Consider the following 22,855-nt stretch of genomic DNA (forward strand, 5'->3'; position numbering starts at 1 on the left):
AAAATAAGAAGGTCATATTATGAACTTCACACGGTTCTAAAATAAACAAAAATCAGCAAATACAAAAGCAAGTGTAATACAAAGATTGAAAAAAACAACCACAACAAACGAAACACACAGAGTGCTTATTATCAATGAAAAGGTATTAAGGAAGACTTTAGTAATAAGATATACAAAGAATGTATTAGTAGTGTTGATAAAAGTCTACCGTATGAAAACAATTTAAATCCGTCGTTTTAAAATTACAATTCTTTCATAAATTAGATCCTTTTATTGAAACAGTTGTCGCAACTCCTTTGTATATATAAGAGAACGATAGTCACTTTTTTAATGATAATGTACAATAGACAGAGAGTGTTCATCATGAAAAAAAGGATGATTATTCTCTTAAAGAAATGGGATATAATTAAATGGTCAATACCGGCTGAAATGATCTCTTGATTGATTTAAAACAAGATTTTTTCTCAGGAGCTACCGAGATTATGTTTACTAGTAGTGTTAATTCGTATATTTCATGTTTTCTATAAATAAAATGTATTATATAACCTGTTTACTATAGTTTTTTTTTTCATTATCAGTGCAATGTTCATTATAAAACAATGACTTCTTTTTTGTGAAGGAGGGGGAGGGGGCAGAGTGTCTTATTTATTGATAGGTCTTTGTATTCCCATTGTTTTAAGAGGAACAATTAACATACAAAATATAGTTACACTACACCATATATTTAAAGTATAAAGTACTGCTGTCAAAAAAATGGAAGGAAACAGCTTATAATTGGTTGCATACATGTTTATATAGGCAATACAAACTCCCATAGGAACTATGTTTACGACTAATACTGTACCCTTTTAACTATTTATTACATTGGTTGCAATAAATTACATTGATTTCCCAATAATTAAATAAAAACCGATAACTTCACATGTGAAATAAACGTGGTTATTTCACTCTCTGACGTCATGTAACAATAGGCGTTGTCAAGACGTCGATAACGGCGGTATCAAAATAAATTGTGAATGCGTAGAAAAAAGATATAGTTTCTTACATGTTTTGCATTAATTAAAAAAAAAAAGCCATTTGCCAATGTAATAAAAAATAATAACTAATTAAAGAATTCAAATATCGAAAACTATTCAACTCGTGACCGAACAACACTGATAATTAATTCATGCGGTACGCGCATTCGTGAATTAATGTGTTGTTCGGTCAATCGTTGAATATTTTTCTCTATTTGAATTCTTCGATTAGTTATTCTATAAATATTGTTCTTAACATTTTATTGTATCGAGGTTATCATTTTTAATATTGTGCCTAGTAATTTACAATTCATGTTTTAAACGATGCTTTATAATTATTTTATAGAATAAACTATTTCACTTTATTTCATTTTCTATATAAATAAAACTAATTCCTCATTTCAGTTTTGATATATAATCACTGAAAATGATAGTGATTATAAATAATCCCTAAACTGCCCAGTGATTCTACATAATCCCTGAAGATTTTAGGGATTCTACATAATCATTGATTATACAAATTCACTGTTACATATATATACCCAAAAGAGGCGGAGTTTGTGAAACAGTTGTATTTACGAAGTGCAACTGAAACTTATCAAATGTATCAAAATCATTAATAAATATGTGTGTACTCCACATGGGTTAATTTAGTGCGGAGCCATCCTTATTATAGCTTATTAAATGCCTTGTACTTTAAATATTGAATATATATTGTACATATGCATTCCTCTATACATTGTCAAAATGTGGGTTTATTAAGAATAAATATATATCTATATTATGTAAGGATCGAGTTCGGATACAGGAGGTTGTAAATAATTGCGTTTTAGACCTAAGGATAATACACCTCTGAGGAGCCAAACATTTCAAGAATTAATATTTTCTTTTTAATCTGATTTTTGGGTTTATATGACTGTAAAAAAATAATTAGTGAAGAAAACGTTATATGATTTTGCACTTCTTTTTTTGCTTCAGCCCTTTGAAAGTACCCAATTATGAGGATTTTCACATTTTTTAGTTCAGCCATTACAATTGAAATTTTATAGTGGTCTTTCTATGTTGTGCTGTTACACTATTGTTTCAGATAAGGGTGACGGTATAGTACCATTAAAATGTTTAAACCCGCTGCAATTGTTTGCACCAGTTCTAAGTCAGGAATATGATGTTCAGTAGTTTGTTGATGTGGTTCATAAGTTTCTCTCGTTTCTTATCCCAGGCATAGATTACCTTAGCCGTATTTGACACAACTTTTTGGAATTTTAGATCCTCAATGCTCTTCAATTTTGTACGTGTTTGGCTTTATAAATATTTTGATATTAGCGTCACTGATGAGTCTTATGTAGACGAAACGCGCGTCTGGCGTATTAAATTATAATCCTGGTACCTTTGATAACTATATATTCTCTTTTTTTATAAAGATAAGACCGTTGGTTTTCCCGTTAAAATGGTTTTACATTACTATTTTTTAGCCCTATAAAGCTTGCTGTTCGGTGTGAGCCAACGCCCCGTGTTCAAGACTGTACCTTGACATATAATGGTTTCCTTCAATAAATTGTGACTTGCATGGAGAGTTGTCTCATTGGCACTCATACCACATCTTCCTATATCTATAAAGGGTAATAAACTAAAATTAAATGATTAAATAGCATGCATTTTAAATTAAATTCACAGGTTTAGTGACACTCTCGCTCCTACTCATATCGAGATATTTAAGAAATAAAAATTTTCACCAATCGTATACTGCGCTGTGATAGGTTAGATGAAGATTGAGTGCTCACAAACATGTACATTCTGTAAATGTTTGTTTCAATTCGGGAGACTATGATGCTTTCGTTTTCGCAGGTTCATGTTTGTCATATTGATCCTGTTTTTTTTTTTTTGTAAATGATATTTTACAAATGGAGACCGTTAGTTTTCTCTTGTCTGAATAAAATTGTTCCACATTTTCTATGTCGGAGCGTTTTATAGATGATCAGGTATGTTGGTTTTTTTCATTGTTTACGACTATTTGGTTATCTGTATTTGCATGTATCCTCTATTTGAACTCTGACGGATGGTTGTCTCATTGGCAATCTTATAACAGTTACTACATTTTGTCATTCGTAGCATATTTTAAGGAGAAAACTGCATAATAGATATAAAATATTTTTGTTTTTTTTTACATAGACCATTGAAAAGTATTTTCTAACTTTCAAAGTTTTAGCTTTGCTGAAGAGTCCCTACCCTTATTCAAAATCTTTTTAAAAACATTTTCAATATTATTTTCCATTTGATATTTTCACAATCACTGGGTACTCTCTGTTGTTAAATTTTTATAAATGACTTTGACTTTCCAGATTATTTATCCAATTCATCTAGCCACCTATCTTTAAGTATACCTAGAATTGACTGTCTAATGTTTGCAGATGACTTCATTTTATTATATCATTCTCCTATGGGCCTCCAAAACAAGCCCCAAAAGATTACAAAAAATCTGTGATGATTGGTAAATGTAAATATAAATGAAACAGAAATTATATAATAAATTATAATATTTGATAAATATGGAAAATTATTACGTGACGTATACACACTTAATTGCACAACTCTGGAATGCGTGAAATCATTTAAATACCTGGTCATCATATTCTCCTGTTCTTGTTCCTTCACTGGAGCACAAGATAAACTTTAGAACAAGGCAAATAAGGCCATATGGAAACTTAAAAAATATTTACTTTCACTACAACCATCCATTTAACTTCAAGTCATGTATTTGACCATATTATGAAACCCATTTTGTTATGTTGCTCTGGAATATAAGTGATATTAATATAAAGGTTAAATCAGATGTTTTATGCAGCTTTGTTAAATAAACAAATGTTTTCCCTGGACCAGCCACCATTTTTCGAAATTTACTCTAGGAGTTTTAAGGAACAGCTCAAATTTTGCTTTAGTGAGCGAAGTAGGACGCTACACTTTAGTTATGGATATATTCAAAAATATAATTAAATATTTAGTTCGATTAGAAAAGTAAAAAAACTCATTATTGGAAAATGCTTATGTAGAAAATGAAATGTTACACTATCAAGGAATCTTATTAACACTTGGTACATATATTTTCTACTTGTTTCAAACATTGTACATATTGATATTTCAAAATTTAAACAGATACAAGCCACACACTTTAAACAGTAACTCAAAACATACTTTTCTAAATTTTACCAAAAAAAACGTGGGCAGATACAGACAAAAGTTGATCATGGAAAGTTGTAAACTACGTACATATTTTAAAGTTTAAATGTTCATTGAAAAGGAGAAATATCTGGATTTTATTCAAAAATTCAATAGAAAAAAAATATACAAAGTTTAGAATAAATAATCACAAATTAATAGTTCAAACTAGGCAATATATTAAACCAAGTGTGCCTTAAGCCTCGGTCACACCTTACTGGATACGGACGCCTAACGGATAAAAAAAAAGTTATCCGTTGACAAAATTTTTATCCGTTGAGAGTTCGTTGGTTTACTAACGGACATGTAACGAATGCCTAACGGACACACAACGGACATTGAACGTACGTGAAACGGATACGTACCGGACAGAACGGACGTCGAACGTACATCCAACGGACGAGTACCGGATAAAACGGACACCTAACGGAAGCGTAACGGATAAAATGGATGAACAAAATAATCTGAAAATTTAAGGCAATAAACCATCTAAAAATTTAAGGCAATAAACCATCTGAAAATTAAAAGCAATAAACCATCTGAAAATTAAAGGCAATAAACCACATACACGTGACCTTAAAATGATTGTATCTAGTACATGTATATATGTTATAATATTTGCTTCTGGGAAAGTGTGGTCAGTAGGACAGGTATCAAGGTCACACGTACCAAACAAATAGAACAGTTTATCCGATTCTTTTTTTACGTTTTTACACACGAGGGTCACTGTAGTTAACAGGTTTAGTTGATTTTATTTTGTATTGCGTCTTGTTTAGCATGATATGTGTGCAAATATAGAGCTACTCTGATTAAAAAAAATCAAGGTAGAAGCAGTGTGGTAATTCAGTCTTATAGAGTTTAAGTTGATTTTCTGAATTTGTTTATATTATGAACCTCTGGTATGAAACGGGAAAATGTGTTATACGGAACTCTTCATCCGTACTGCATTCTACGATATTTTGCTCCAGAAGCAAGGTGTCTAAGTGTAATTGCTAACTTGAGTCCTGGTTCCAGTGGATTTCTGTAAAAGGTATTCTGCTTGGCTATGCGAGGTCCAACTTGCAATATCTCGTCGAACATCTCTGTGGGCATTCGAAGGAAGTGTACAAAGGACTGCCAATCCTCCCGCCTAAGTTCGGTCATGAGTTGGTCATATAGACCAAAACTGCATCGTCTTTCAGGACTAAGCCATGGTCGTGTCCACCATCTCCTTTGTCTTCTCCTTCTTCTCCTTTCGACAGCTAAAAGGTTTATATTTGCTACATTTAAGTTGAGTCTGGCCTGAATTAGAGCTGTTTGGTAGCGAAGACGTGCTCTTACTCCAAGATCCATCACGAATAATAAATATTCATGACACTCAAGAAAATCTGACATACCAATTATTGGCATTTCTAACGCGAAATTTCAATTGGCATTTGTCCGTTTTACATCCGGTAGGCATCCGTTTTATCCGTTATCCTTCCGTTAATGTCCGTTTCACATCCGTTTTATCCGTTAGGCGTCCGGTAGACGTCCGGTAGACGTCCGTTGGTGAATTGGTCTACCGGATCTCCAACGGATGCATAACGGACACGTAACGGATACAAAACGGACGAGTACCGTACAAAACGGACGCCTAACGGACGCCTAACGTCCGTCAACGGATAGAACGGACGCTTAACGGACATGCAACGGATATGGACGGACGCCTAACGGATAAGAACGGACGTCTAACGGACATGAACGGATTGAAAAAAGTTATCCGTTAGACGTCCGTTCGAGCTATCCGGTAAGGTGTGACCGAGGCTTTATAAAGAAACAATATGTGACAGGTGTTCTTCTGATGATGTTGACATTTGCTGTGATAACATATGAAAATTATATGTACCAATTTTCATGAAAAAGTCAACAACTTTTGTTTTAAATTTCATAAATATAAAACAAAAATTACGGGTTTTTTTTCAACATTCATGAACATTTGAAAAATAAAAGTTATTCAAAAAAAATAAAATGTACAAATTTATGGAAGGTTTATATAAAACAGAATTTACAAATGATTTAACAAAAAATATGGGTTTATTGTTAAAACAAAAACATTATGTATTTCTGTCGCAAGGAAAAATACGTTCACAAATCCGAATTTAAGCAAATATCTGAAATTTTGACCTCTACTTATTTAAATAGTAGCACATGAAGGTATATTTTTATTACATACTTGAATAAATCAGATAACAAATTACCTATATTGAAATTTTCATTAAAATTTCTTTAAAGAATCAAAACTGTTTCGTATGCCCTTAAGACGAAATGCGCGTCTGGCGTATCAAAGCCTGGTACCTTTGGTAACTGTTGTCAACTCCTCGTGTCATTTGCTCTCTTAAAGTGAGTTGTCTCATATGCAATCATCCCAAATCTTCTTAAATATTAATCGAATTTATTTGTTTACAAGACCCTGATCAACTGTTTTTGACGATCCTTTTTTTCTGGAATATGCGCGTGTTCGTTCGTTCGTACGTTCGTTCGTTCGTATGTCCCGCTCCAGATTAACGTTTTTTGGTCAAGGAAGATTTTGATGAAGTTGAACTTTAATCAACTTAAACTTAGTACAAATGTTCCCTATGATATGATCTTTCTAATTCTAATGCCAAATTTAAGTTTTTTCCACATTTTCACGATCCACTGAACATAGAAAATGATAGTGCTGATTGGGCATTAGTGTATTATGGACATATTCTTGTTTGATGATATTTTGTTTAAATAGTTCAACTTGTCAGGGTAAAGTGGTCGTCAATATTTCAAACTATCTGGAAGGTAATGATTCCTAATTGTATTCTTTAAACATTTGTAAAATCTATTCATGTCAACTTCAAATCATATCCAAATCAAATGGTTAGATTTAAAGGAACAGGTCTAACGTTGAATGTATAACCTTCAACACATGGTCATTATAAAGTATTGATACCAAGGTTGTTCTCTCAATTCTTTCGGTGATGACCTAATGGATAATACCAATTGACTTCTATCTGAAATAATTTAATACTTTAGGAAGGTTTAAGTTATTTCAGAATAAACACTATCGTGTGTCAGTTTAATCATGAAAATTCATTTTAACTATTTAAAGGTTTGATTTTTTTTTTCTACCGTAGCCAATTCATGACAATCAGAACGAAACATTTTCTATGTCAAGTGACACTGTGCATCATATCAATAATAATTATAAAACTAAAACATAGTAAAAGCATTCGAAAATTAATTACAACAAATGGAAATATTATATCAAAAAAAAACTCTCTGTCGTTTTTACTAAAAAAAATTCCACAACAAAACCCAATCCACCATCGTGTAAAGTTATGATAGACTTGTAAAGACTTTGTTAAGCATGCATACAAATGATAAATTTGTGGAAGCAGTTACCAGCCGCTTAGACACAAGGATTAACTTAAAAGACTAAAACAAATTAAAAGACAAGTATCCAACAAAGACGGGGGTTCCTAAGTTATTAATATGTCAACAACATTCCATATTCTGTCTTCTTCCAATACTATATAAAGAGTACTTTAAAACTGAGTGTTACATTGGCGTTATATTATAAAACAAAAATGAATAACACATCTTTCAACAAATATTGCAGTCATTTGTAAAATCCTAAGAAAAAATCCATTGCAAATCAAGAATATAAAGAAAATAAACTTTAAATAATTCTGACTTTAATTTTTAATATTATACTCATGTTCTTTAATAATGTTGTCAAAGGTCAGCAGTTACTTAATAGTATGTTTTTTTATGTTTTAGTAACGAAAAATCATCATCTAAAAATATGAAATATGGTTAGGCCTCTAGCTATGAATTCTAAGTTAACTAATTATTGGAATCCATGTGTTTACCTTAGGACGATCGGTGGAAAATAAATGAAGTTTGGTTATGATTATCTCCCGTGAATCAAGTTTGACCTGTGACCTGATTTCTCTATCAAAAAATTCACCTGTAAAATTGATCAAATGATTATTTCTAAATCTTATATTTATTTGCAGCGACTTGAAACAAAGGTAAGTACGGGTTTATAATGGACTAAAGCATCTTTATCAGAAAAGGGAAGTTATAATATCTGTTAAGTAATATATATATATCTTGTATACTTTGTTGACATTGTAACGAACACTTGATCATATTGATCTATCAATCAAGGTAGATAAAATTTCATAATCACATTATATTCTAAAATAAATTATTTTGACCTCAAACTCTATGTAAAATTTGTCCGTTTTTATTCTGTGTTATTTATTTAGATTGAGGTGCAATGATTACAGAAGTGTATGCATAACAAAAGAACATTATCACATTTCATGGTAACATAACAGGAAGAAGTAATCACTTCAGTTAAACGTCAAGGAAACGATTGTAAAATTTCCGGTTGAACATGGTGCATCAATTCATAATTATACACGGACGAACAATAACATATAATTGTAAGTGTAATATGCTTGCATACAAGCCTAATAAGAATTAAGAAATACCTATATTGTAACATTAATACGTGATCATATCTGAGAAGTATGTAAAGAGTATTTGTTTATTCATACAATGTACATTTGTATTATGTAGATTGTTTTTCTGACGTCAGACACGCGAAATTGTTTCTTTTAAAATTGTAACAAGATGATGACTGTGTTTGGCATGCCACAAAACCAGGTTCAACCCACCATTTTTTTCCTGTTAAAAATGTCCTGTACCAAGTCAAGAATATGGCCATTGTTATATTATAGTTCGTTTCTGTGTGTGTTACATTTTAACGTTGCGTCGTTTGTTTTCTCTTATTTTTGAGTGTAAATTCACATTGCGATAAGACGTGTCACGGTACTTGTCTATCCCAAATTCACGTATTTGGTTTTGATGTTATATTTGTTATTCTCGGGGAATTTTTTCTGATGCTTGGTCCGTTTCTGTGTGTGTTACATTGTAGTGTTGTGTCGTTGTTCTCCTCTTATATTTAATACGTTTTCCTTAGTTTTATTTTGTTACCCCGATTTTGTTTTTTGTCCATGGATTTATGAGTTTGAACAGCGGTATACTACTGTTTATTTACTGTACCCATATTTTTACTATTTTATTTATCATGTCTGTTTAGCTCACGCATCATTGTACATATAACGGAATTTGATGAGACTGTCGTACAAATGAGAGGTTTAGCACTATAAAACCAGATTTTACCCACCATTTTCTACATTTGAAAATGCCTGTACTAAGTCAGAAATATGACAGTTGTTGTCCATTCGTTTTTTATGTGTTTTGTCATTTGATTTTGCCACGTGATTAGGTGATTAGGGACTTTCCGATTTGATTTCCTCTGAGTTCAGTATTTTTGTAATTTTCCTTTTTACATTGATGTGTTTTCAAGAAATAATGGTATCAAAGTGGCACATTGAAATCTGGTCAATATACATACATGCTGTGAAGTATGCATTTGTCTTTTGTAATTTGATGCAAAAATACGAAAATTGTTTCGTATTTTCTGTAGCAAGTTCAAACAAGAGCTTCTTTATATTTGGTACCAGACTTTATATTAATAGACAAAATATTTTTATTTCAATCATGTTGAATCTTTCCACATTGTTTACAATATGTTGTTTTTCTTTTTTGCGTGAAAGAGCACAATTCACAAATCATGTAGACACTAACAAACACTCACAACTTTACACACTAAATACAAACATTCGTGATATTTATTAGTTCGAATTTGAATTTTTGTCTAATGTTCATGAATTGGCTTTATAGGCGGTATTTACAAAATATCAAGCTACGCAATGGATGTTTATATAAAAAGCAGTCTTTAGGGCAACAAATAAGTGACACGTGTTGTTTTCTTTTTCAGTGGAAATAATAGCACTTAGACTGTAAAGTTTGATTGCTGGCAAATCCGAATAAAAAAATCAAGATAGATCTGAAAATCTACGAACTTCATTAAAAATTTCAAACCCAGGAAACTTGCAACATAGCAGTGACAGACAATAACATTAAACCAATCATATAGATAATACTTTGCAACTAAGAGACATTATCTCGGACTAAATCAGCGGTCAGTTGATAGTACAAAATTACAACAATAAGCTGGAGTCATGATAGAAGAGGTCGATCATCTTACAATTGATACAGAATTATTTCGTAAGTGGTCACAATGAGAAACCATTGAGATTAAAAGTAAATCGATGGACACTTCTCTAGAAAGTTAATTTTGGAAAACCCTAATGATAGAAAAATTATTACTGAAAACTGAGTTCAAATGAGCGACTTGGCAGCAAAAAGCGGCCAAAAGACTATTGATAACCCGATAGACTTGATTGAGGAACATACTCATTTGGTTAAATATAGGAATAGTGAAAAACATGTTGACGATTCTGTTGACCAGTCACACGACACAATCTTCTTTTATAATATGAATGAAAATTCTCCTACTGAAAATCAACAAGGAGCAACTCGCGAGTCAATTCATGTCGCAAAGATTGAAACTAAGTCTAATGACAACGAAGTTCACCAGAAGACCGTAACATATACAAAATCTTTAATGGATGTAAATACTAAAGCAGAAAAATCGCCAGACGAATTACATGTTGTCAATCCATCATCAAAAAGTTCAAAGTTAGACGATTCCCCGATAATGCAAAGACCCCCGTCACACATTACTATCTATAAATTGACACAAACAAATACACCTTCAAAAGAAGTGAAACAATTTGATTTAGACAAAATGACTGAAGAGCTAGATACCCTAACAAGACAAAATTCAAGAAAGAAACTAAACGATGTAGGTCTTGATGATATTTCTGAAAATGGCATAGAAATAGGAAACTCTACATTTTACATAGATATTGAATCCACTTTAGAATCGATACAAAAGAAGGACGAAAGCGATTATTTACTTGAAACAAATAATGATGATAGGGTATACTACGATAAAGACCGATTCTCTTGTAGCAGTTCCGATGATGACACGGATTCAAATATTTTACACTCATCTTTTCAATCGATGAAGCATGATGAGAGTGAGGCTGGTAGAAGTTGTATGGATTGTATTAAACCAGTAAAAGTTAAAAACTGGAAGGAAATCAACCAAGGCGACCATATTATTCTTTCAAGGAGTTTATATGACCATCATGCAATTGTGGTAAGAGTATTTCCATCGAAAGATGATAACAGTGATCAAGTTGGTTTGGAGTTAATTCACCAAACAAACAGTGCTATGGGTGCGTTAAGGGATAGTATGCGTCGTAAAGGAAAGCTAGCTAAATTAGAACGTGCTACTAAATCTGTGAATTTAAAGACGGATATAGTTAGTATTTGTAAATATTGGGGAAGTATAAAGCCGAGATCCCCCGAAGAAGTAGTTAAACGGGCAATTGGAGCTTACCTTGCACGTGGTACTAAGGAAGAATTTGCTTATGATGTGTTTGATAATAATTGCGAACATTTTGTTTCTTGGTGTGTAACTGGGAAAAAACTCAGCATTCAGATAAGGAAAGCTGTGGTTGTTTTTAAAATATGTTTTCAGTTACAGAAAGGATTAAGTGGACTTAGTGACGAACTATTAAGGAACCAGGTTGAATATAAACATGGCATGCTTTGTAAAATGTGCTTCGAGAGAAATGAGAAAATGCTAAGTGTTACAAAAAAGAAAGTTTGGCTTAAGGACGACTTACAAAAAGGTGACATAATTTTGTATAGATATTTCAAACTTCAGCACTGTTCGGTGGTTCTCGACATAATCAAACGAAAAGAAAAACATATTAAGTGCGAAATTGCACACTATGCATTCAATGGACTTTTTAAAGAGAAAAAAATACAAAGTGATATTTTGAAAGTTCCATTTAATGGAACAGTTTCAGTATTTGATTATGCGAGCGATTTTACAACTTATGAACCAGAGGAAGTAGTTTGTAGAGCTAGGGAGCGAATAGGAGAGAAAATGTTTTCTTATTTTTCTAATGACTCCAGCCATTTTGCCCGCTGGTGTAAATTGAAATTGTTAAACTAGTGAAAATTGACATTTTTGTTCTCTCTAGAATTTAAAACGAACTTGAGTTGGACTGAAATATTCGATTGCTGATTCTGTTCATTTATTTAACTGGTCTAATGTTAAGGCAAAAAATAGAATTAAGATTGTTTGCTGTTTCCTACTAACCTTCTTTAAAAACAGCCTATCCAAACAACTTTATGATACAAATCGTTTCAAATTCATATTTTAAAGATTTCATTCTGCTAGAATGTCGTTGATCGTGTCTAAAACGTGATAGAAAACATGAGAGAACACTGTTGCCTTTAGAAACTTATCTATGACTATCTTTTGTGGCGTTAAATCCTGTCGTTGGACGGACAATACTTGGTTCTTTTGTGTCGTTTTTATACGACCGTCTAAGACGAGACGTATTGTGGTATACCGCGATCCGTCCGTCCGTCGTCCACACTTCGGACAATTACTAAAAAACGCTTCCACAAACTTTTATGAAACTTTGTGGAATTGTTTATATCTATTGATGTAAGCTCCCTTTCGATTTTTTATAAATTTCAGATTTTTCGTTTCCATGTTATGAAGTTTTATCCTTAAAAAAGGGGGGATTTTCCAGTTTTCGGACAATAACTTAAAAATTCTTTCATCAACTTAAATGAAACTTTGCTGAATTGTTTATATTTATTGACGTAAGCTCCCTTCTGAAATCATAAATGCTTCCATCAACTTTAATGAAACTTTGGTGAATTGTTTATATTTATTGACGTAAGCTCCCTTTCGATTTTTATGAATTTCAGATTTTTCTTTTCCATGTTATGAAGTTTTATCCTTAAATAAAGGGGGATTTTCCAGTTTTCGCACAATAACTTAAAAATGCTTTCATCAACTTAAATGAAACTTTGGTGAATTGTTTATATCTATTGATGTATTCTCCCTTTCGATTTTTTAAAATTTCAGATTTTCCGTTTCCGTGTTATGAATCTTTATGCTGAAAAAGGGGGGGTTTTCCAGTTTTCGGACAATCACTCATAAACACTTTCACAAAATTTGATGAGACTTTGGTGAATTGTTTATATCTGTTGACTTTTAAGAAATTTAACAACTATAGGTCACGGTATGGCCTTCAACAATGAGCAAAGCCCGCACAGTCAGCAGTAAAAGACCCTGAAATGACAAATGTAAAAACAATTCAAATGAAAACACTAACAGTCTAATCAACGTACCCAAAAAAAATTTAAAGCATAAAGACAAGCTTAAAGGGCAACGGGCGTATCATGCACTTATAGCGCAGCTCTTTATTGTGTGCTGTCCGAAGTTGTTTTACGTGTTCGTTTATATTCTGTGGTCAGCATGTCGAAATGTACTAATGTGTTGTTTATTTGTGTATTTCTCTGACGTGAATGTTTTTGCATTTATTTGTTAAGTATTTCTGTCATTTGAGTGTTATATTTAACATTGCCAGAAAAGCGCGAGGTTTGGCTAGACATAAAACCAGGTTCAACACACTATTTTATTCTTAAAATGATCTGTACCAAGTCAGAAAATGGCAGTTGTTATCATATAGTTCGTTTCTGTGTGTGTTGCATTGTTGTTTGTTTTTGTTGCACCTCAGTGTTTCTGTTGTTTCGTTGTTTTCCTCTTATAGTTGATGTGTTTCCTCGGTTATATTTGTAACCCTGGTTTTTTTTTCTCTCAATAGATTTATGACGCTCGAACAGCGGTATACCACTGTTGCCTGCATTTTTATAGTTTGGTGTGACGTCCATTTTCATTGAAATAGTACACATTTTGTTTAAGGGCCAGGTGAAGTCCGCCTTCATGTGAGGGATTTTCATGCTGTGTTTGTCATGGTGTCTCTTTGACACATTCCCCATTTCCATTTTCAATTTTGTTAATTCGCTCAAAAAACTATTGTTACAGCCTGTGTTTTATTCCTTATTGTGACATTTTGACTCAGTGGGGATTTGCAAGATGGTTGGCCTATGCGCATCAATCATTTTCTTTTTTAAGATCTTTATTTTGTATATTTTTAACTGATTTGAATATTGGAAAACTACAGTTACTGGTAATTATACTCCGACTAGATCTGGTCATGAAATTAACATGATATAGAGGTAACGAATCTATTGTTATCTCCTAAATTCCGCGTGTTCTATTTCATAAGAAAAAAACATCGGACCTTTTTTACAATAGAAGTCATTGGTTGGCATTAAAAATAAGATTGTTATGCTTCCAATAAATAAATAATTGTAATTGCTTTGCATGATGTTATTGTGTAAGAGTTGAAGGGGTACATTGTAAAGGTATTTTGTGATAAAATAAATAAATATATATTGAGAAAGCGTTATTTAATCGTTAATGATAGTGCAACTATGAAATTTTAAGTACAAAATGATGGGGTACGTCTGACATGGTATTACTTAAGCGCCAAAACTTGTCAGGTATGACGTAAGAAAAGTTTTAAAATATTTGAAGATAAAAGAAAATATCCCCCCAAAAAAATATATTAAAGTCAATGCATGGCAATGTAAATCTTTTTTGAATTTGAATGGAATTAAATGCAAGTGAACAGGCAAAATTCAACTTTGAATTTAAGTTTCGGGTTGACATCTTTAACAAGTGAATATGATCTGTTTTAGCACATTTAGCAGATCTTCTTTTTTGTCATTTATACAAAGAAAAAAAAACATCTATATGAAATTATACTCATAACAAACAGACCCACATAAGTGAGAGAAAAAGTCGGGTACTCCGCACTGAAACCTTGATCCTCAGCTGGAAATGATTGCGCTATCTCTCGTATTGATTTATTCTGATTGTCAACAATAACAACTGTCTGATAGAAATAATCTTTCCATTATGATTTCACAATACCCTTGAAAGGGTAATACACACCTTATTTGATACCAAATTTTCAAAGCAAATTGAAAATTACACGAATAAGCAGTTTGTTTACTTATGTTTTAATGTATATATACATATAGATTTATTGCCAGACATTTTTAAGTGTAGCAGAGCTCGAGGTTATTTACTTCATTTTATTTCAAAGATCAAAATATATTTTTTTTACCTCATTTAAGTATAACGATTTGTTTTTAATAGCGTAATTTCATTGAATTGTGTTCAATTTTTTTATCTTGATTTAAGATTTTCTTACGACTGCAAAAAAACATGTGAAATATTTTTAAAGTTATCATCACATATTTACATTTCCTTAAGAATTGCAATAAACTTATATAGATATAAGAAGAAGTGAGTGACAATGAGACAACTCCATCCAAGTACAAATTAATAAAAGTAAACCATTTTAGGTCAAAGGATGGTCTTCAACACGGAGCTTTGGATCACAACGAACAGCAAGTTCTATAAGGCCTCAACAATTACTAGTGCAAAACCATTCAAACAGGAAAACCAACGGTCTAATCAATATAAACGAGAAACGAGAAACACTTATAAACCACATCAACAAACGACAAGTACTGAACATCAGATTTCTTACTTAGAAAAGGTGCAAACAATAGCAGCGGGTTTAAACGTTTAAATGGTACCAACCCTTCACTCTCATCTGAAACAATAGTGTAACATCAAAACATAGAATGAGACACTGAAAAATATCAATCAAAAGACGTATTGACACAAGTGAACATACACTGAACGAATAAATTTGATCTATGATACAATGCAAATACAAAATCAATAAAATAAGGGGTGAATAATTATAGTAAAAGTATTATCCCGTTGTGAAATGTTAAACAATTTCAGAAAAAACACAACCTTGAACAAAAATCCGCCATTTGCAAAAATATTATACACAGGTGTATGAAAATAGAATTGTTTTAGATTAACAGTATAAAAGGGGAAAAGAAATAGTTTTACAAACAAAAAAAATTGAAGTTCATAGTAAGAAGAAGTGAAAATGTATAGTATTACTAAACAGTTATCAAAGCTGGTATATAGACCAGATATAACCCTCAATAAGTAAACATTAAATAACAAAAAAACATTACAAATAGTATCAACAGGTCAAATTAACAAGAAAGTACGATTTGAGAGTACTTGCAGTTACTGACAGCTAGATAAAAGCTAAAAACAATTAATAATAAAAAATCATGAATCAGAGACAAAAATCAACTAAAACACAGGGTTTTAGTATTTTAACTTCATGGACAGTCAAAGACAACATGGCTTTTGCAATGCCAAAATAAAATGTATCGACAGGCAATAGGATAGTTAGGAGTTAACCTCTTTATAGATAAAGAATGAACGTGGATGTGTCTTTATGCATCCCGTTTGAAAAGAATACAAATTTAGTTATGATTAATTTGCTGATGACAAAATAGATATAATTGTCAATGTAAAGTATATTCAAAGATCGAATTAGGCCGTGTTCCCATTGTCCTAAATTCGGTGTTGTGTTAGTGTAACTCACACGTAAACTAAACACAATTGCTTTCCCATTGATAAAACTCAATGTTTACATGTAGTTTAAATCATGTTTTGTCTACACACAGTCAATAGTCAATGTAGGCCTTGTGTAGGTTAAGTGTAAACAAAACTAGGCATTTAGGACATTAGTTTTACCGTGTATATATTTAAGAAGGAAACTATTTTTGAATAAAATTGATTATTTTGATAATTATTAATAAAGTTCTTTACAGAAATTGTTGTCTAAAATTTATATGTTTATTTTGGTTTTTTTTCAGAATGATATTGAACTTCGATGTACCCTGAGCTAGAAACATGATACATTTTAGTCAATCGAACACTAAATTCAAACTATTGTTTCAAACCATTTTTCCTATAGAAAAACAACAAGTTGGTGTCAGACAAAAATCAATTATTACAACTGTCATGAAAAATGCTGAAAAGTTACTAAACAAGTTTCATACAATAAGCAGTGTTGAGTTCGTCATTCTACATCAAATATACACGTCAATGTAGTTGAATCAGATTTTAAGGAGCAAATATACAGATAACATTGTTATGATTACTTATTAGTATAAAACTTAATCATGTCTAATCAAATTGATAAAAGTACTTGAAATACCTCTGATAAGTTTTGATAGTCTGATAAAGTATTTATGAATGTTTGATTATTTGATATATTAAAGATGCGGTTGACCTAATGAAAAGTTTATAAATAAATGTTTTTGAGACGATATTGTGTGTCAATGTCTTACAATTGAACAAGTTATATTATATTGCAAGGTTAAAAAGGCCATGAAATTAAATCTAGTGTATTCATATTATATAAAAATTAAAGATTGAATGGCTTCATCTGATATTGGGAAAAGGGATTGACTTTTTTTTATAAATGAAAACACACTTTAGTGAATCCATAATACTTTATGCTATCCGTTTGAATGTTTAATTTTATAGGTAAATTTTCCAAACATTTTAAGTTATTTTATGATAACTATACTTACGTTATACAGAATAGGACTAATACATTTACATATCATTAAACAATATATATTCAGTTCTGACGTAGATTAAAAGAATGCAGAAGTTACGACCGTTCACAAAACACTACATTCAAAACTATAGACTAAGAACCAAGAACCAAGCCAAACATTTTGCGTGATATCAAGTTCTCTAAAAAAAGTAAAATCACAAAAACACTTAACTCCGAGGAAAATTAAAAACAGAAAGTCCCTAATCAAATGGCAAAAGCAAATGATAAAACACTTCAAACGAATGAACAACAACTGTCATATTCCTGACTAGGTATAGGCATTTTCAAATGTAGAACACGGTGGATTGAACCTGGTTTTATAGCGTTATATCTCACTTGTACGACGGAGGCATCAAATTCCATTATATTGACAACGAAGCATTGAACACAATGTAACAAATAGGGGTATAACAACAACACGAACCTCACGAGCAAGCAAATTGTGCTTTTTCAGTGACACCCGTAAAGTTCTAATTAGTTGTACAAATACGGTGACAAGGGATCAGATATGTCATACTCGAGGAAAAAAAGGATGGAATTATGTTTACGAGATTTGGAACAAATCCATGGTTCAAGATTATATGTGACATAGAATTTATAAACATTAAGAACAACCACCATATACAACCAGCAACGTTGGAAACTTGGCAAGTTGTTTGAGTTTTCATATTAATCATTGAAAAAATACACTTCTTGTGTTCTTGTTGCACAATCTTTAGGTTTTTGATGGCGTTCTCGCTGCTTAATTAATGATTATTTTTTGTTTAATTATTTTCGGCTCATAGAGCTTTTAAGACAGTAATTTTGGCAAAAAATACCAAGGTAAAAATCATGATGTACAAGTTTATATAAAACTGGCAAAACAAAACGTATGTATCATTTAAATTAAAAACACTGCCATTAAAGCGGGAAGTTTGGCATGCCACAAAAAACAGGTTCAACCCACCATTTTTTCATAAAATGCCCTGTACCAACTGAAAATAGCCATTGTTAGTTATAGTTCGTCTCTGTGTGTGTTACTTTTCTTGGTTGTGTCTCTGATGTGTCGTAGTTCTCTGATATTTGATACGTTTCCCTCAGTTTTAGTTTGTGACCCGGATTTGGTTTTTCTCTATCGATTTATGTATACTACTGTTGCCTTTATTAGAGGACGTTTTCCCAGTTATATTCCAACAGGAATATTAGTTATCAGAAGAAAAAAAGTTTTCAAGACCTTTGCTCACTAAAACTGTTCAGTAGATAATATTGACTTCCTATATGAATCAACTCAAGACAAACGTATTATATACTTCTTTCCTAATGGCGCCTCTAAGCACAAATGTGTTTGTTTTGCTGTTTTTTTTTCAATCGAAATACAAATAAACAAAGTGATAATATTTTAAATGAGAGATTTCGAAGGTTTTAACTGGTCGATGCAATATTTGATCTCTTAAAACGTGACTAGGTCTAGGTTTTGTTTTCATTATAAAGAGAAACATCTAAATAATTCGATTTTGATAGAAAGTAATACAACACAACGCAGACAAGTTACGTACGTCGACAATTAGATAAAATACGTAATATAATTGCATTATAACATCATACTATAAATAAATCAGGAAAACGATACGAATGATATGTTTTTACAATTAATTGTAAGTTGTTTTTACCAGACGGATTACTAAAAATACAAATAGTAAGAAAAAAGAAATATAACGATTTTCAACAATTTTTGTCTTTCCTTTTACGATCCTAAAAATGTGTATTTTATCAAATGTTGAACATCATCGCTTTTGGGGTAATCTGATATGTAACAAACGATTAATGACTTCATTAAGGTACTATTTTACACTGATCATATAAAGCTGCCATTAATGTATTTAGTATCTATTTAACCGATGTCGTTTTCATAATATTTACATTTTCTTTGTTTATTGGCCACATTTTGATTTTTTATAAAATATATGTATAAAAGGTTGAATAATCTCACAAACTATACCAGGCTCACAATATGTAAATCATATTTACTATAAATTGAGAAATAATCAAATAAAAGGAGTTCCTTAATCATTAGGAAGACTTGCGGTTAAAATGTTTAAGTTTCGTCCTTCGTGAAATTGTTTAACACCATGTTCCATTGTTGTGTATACTTAGTGGATAATTGGTGCGGCGAGTTAAATCCGGAGCCTACTACATTCCTCGTTTGGAAAACCCAAGGTCGATACAGTTGTGTTTGTGAAACAGCTAAAACAGTGATGGGTAGTATACCTATCCAAACGACATATAAAGTACTAATACAAAAGGAGTGTACATTTTTGAGGCATTGCAACTCAGATGTCATTTTCCCTCCAACATGTTTCTAACAATGTGAAGGTTGGTTGAAGGCTATAAAACTAAAAAGCTCCGTATAGCTCTTAAATTCATTCTCAGCTTTATTTGCAATATGAAGTTTGTACAAACAGGACTTTTGATATTGGTTATTTTTCAGCTGGTCTCTCAAAGCATGGCACACTGTGGTAAGTTTCCTTTCTTCAGAATTTTCATTTCAAAAGACTGAATTTTATTTTTAATAATAATAATAATAATAATAATAATAATAATAATAATAATAAATATTTGAAATCCAAAGCTTATATAAAAGATGACGAGCCATTATCCAAAAGGTTCAAAAAGTATAGCCAAATCCGTGAAAGGAATCAGACCTTTCCATGAGGGAGATACATTCCTTAATTTATAATAATTTCTAACCTATTATAACAGCAAATTTTAATAACACAAAAAATCCGTATTTTCATGCCAGTACCGGAGTACTGGCTACTGGGCTGGTGATCCCCTCAGGGACTAACAGTCCCCCAGCAGAGGCATCGACCCAGTGGTAGTAATAACATTAACGGTAAAATATGCAACATTGAATGTTTTTCTAAAATTTGCAATATTTAGAAAGATCTTTAATCTAGTGACAAAAAAACCCATATTAGGATAGAAGCAAATTTTTACAGTAAAATGGTTGACATCAAGTATATCAACAAATATATCAAAAAGAAATTAATTAAAACCAATGCAAAACAAAACAAAACAATTACACAAAATACAAAGATAAAATGCTGAAAAGAAGAAAAAGCGGGAGTTTTTTATGGATATTTGTTTCATTTACTTTCACGACGTTTTTTTTTAAATTATTTATCATATCTTTCAAAGCAGACATTATAATTTATCAGTTTTCAATAATAATTTACATAAATGCGTTTTTTTATTATCTACAAACCAACATTGTAATTAAAAGAACAAATGTTTCAAACTCATAGACAGAATGTATAGCTAGTAGGTATGACCATTTTTATAAAGTTTCAATTTACAGTTAAAGTTTAAGGCCCGTGTCCTGACTTACTAAAATAAAAAGGCGAAAACTATAGATGATAAAATCTTTAAAATGAAGTGGGGGATCACTTGAAAATTGTGCTGAAATAAAATTAATGTCCGCATTCAAATCGTTTTATTAATTAACGAACTACGTTATTAGACAAACGGACATCAATTTCAAACAAAACTACAGTTATTAATAAAACATTAAATATCATTCAATTTTTTAACAATTTTCGTTTATAAACAAATACAACAGCTTAAAATCAGGGCAAATAAAAAGGAAATGCACAAAGGAACAATTTCTATCACCAGCGTCTAAGATTAATGTACAAACCTAGGAGATACGATGCAACTATAATGCTGAATTAATGTTATAATAAAGTCTTTTAAAAATTAATCTGATTATTAAATTTATACAATTTTATTGTAGCCTAAACTATACAAGGATGGCGTGCATTTAATTTTATACAACTTATAATTTAATACATTTCCTTGACCGAATTCTTTATTTCATTACTCATATATATGTATGGTTTTCGCGACAATAAGTATTAATGATGTCTTCCAATTGTCTTTCAATATTCTTAATATATATATTATTATTCAGATTTTGATTGACGATCACCTTTCTATTACGTATGCTTTCTATCATTATTGAATGATTATTTTGTTACATTTTGAACCTTGAGTTGAACAAATATATGTAGTAAATAAAAACCCGCGTTTTGAAGAAGCTATTTACACCACGAAAACAAAATCGACGGTATAAATACACTATACCTGTGGTTTAAGAATTACACAGACCATTAAGCAAACATAAAATTATAAATAGGGCATATCAATTTCATAAAGGGTGACTAAGAACTATATATAGTCAGACTGTTACATTAAAACTAGAGGTAGTATATTTTATGATTTATACAAAATAGAAAAAAATAAAATAAACCAATCTGTCATTTTAAATCGTTTAGTAGTTAGCGGAAAAGGGATTGGACAGTTATATTATATATTTTGTTATTTATAATATGTTGTTTCAAACTTGTAATCTGCTGTTTTCAAATGATTTATATTGTATTTTTGTAGACTGTTCCATTAACGATCTTGATCTTGTAATATGTGGCAATAAAACAGCCAAGAATTGTCTTCATTTACAGAACAAGGTATAGTTGTTAATCCTTTTACGTAATCGAAAAATGGGTTCTTTATTAAATAAGCTTTTGTTTTATACTTTACAACCCTAATAATGTATTACATCCTACCACATAGTGTAGTTTAACGATTTCTTAATGGTTTGGTGTTTTTTTGGCTATGAACACAAAGATATTATCACATTATAAGCACAACTTTCCGGAGTTTAAGAGAAATTTAATTAAGTGGCGACAATTGAGATAATTGACTACTGGTTTGAAAAAAGTCAAAGTCCGAAAAGAACATGCATGTTATACATTGTCACATGATCCCTATTGTAATTAAAGAAATGCGATGTGTTAATAAAATACAAAGTAAATTGGATGAACAGTTGAACAGAACTACAAGTAGATATATTACGAAAAATATAATTATGACTCGACTCATTTGTTTTCTTCTTTTAAATGTCATAACATATAGATATAGGAAGATTTGGTATGAGTGCTAATGAGACAACTCTCCATCCAAGTCACAATTTATAATAGTGAACCATTATAGGTCAAGGTACGGTATGCATGTTTTAAAAAAATAGTATAGCAAAAGCACTTAACTCCAAGGCAAATTCAAAAAGAGGATGTCCATAAAAACTGAAAACGTTAGACAATATTAATCAACGGAACAAGAGAACAACAACTGTCATATTCCTGTCTTGGTATTATTAGT

General features: G+C 31.2%; 1 long non-coding RNA gene across 1 annotated transcript; it reads left to right on the forward strand.

The window, feature by feature from the left end:
* Window positions 1-8,107: 8,107 nt before the first annotated feature.
* LOC143049969 (uncharacterized) lies at window positions 8,108-14,548 on the forward strand. Its single transcript, XR_012970378.1, has 3 exons — window positions 8,108-8,254; window positions 8,495-8,674; window positions 10,078-14,548. It is a non-coding gene; the product is annotated as an uncharacterized LOC143049969 (long non-coding RNA).
* Window positions 14,549-22,855: the final 8,307 nt, after the last annotated feature.

The sequence above is a fragment of the Mytilus galloprovincialis genome, chromosome 10 (genome assembly GCF_965363235.1).
Source record: "Mytilus galloprovincialis chromosome 10, xbMytGall1.hap1.1, whole genome shotgun sequence".
Classification (NCBI taxonomy): domain Eukaryota; kingdom Metazoa; phylum Mollusca; class Bivalvia; order Mytilida; family Mytilidae; genus Mytilus; species Mytilus galloprovincialis.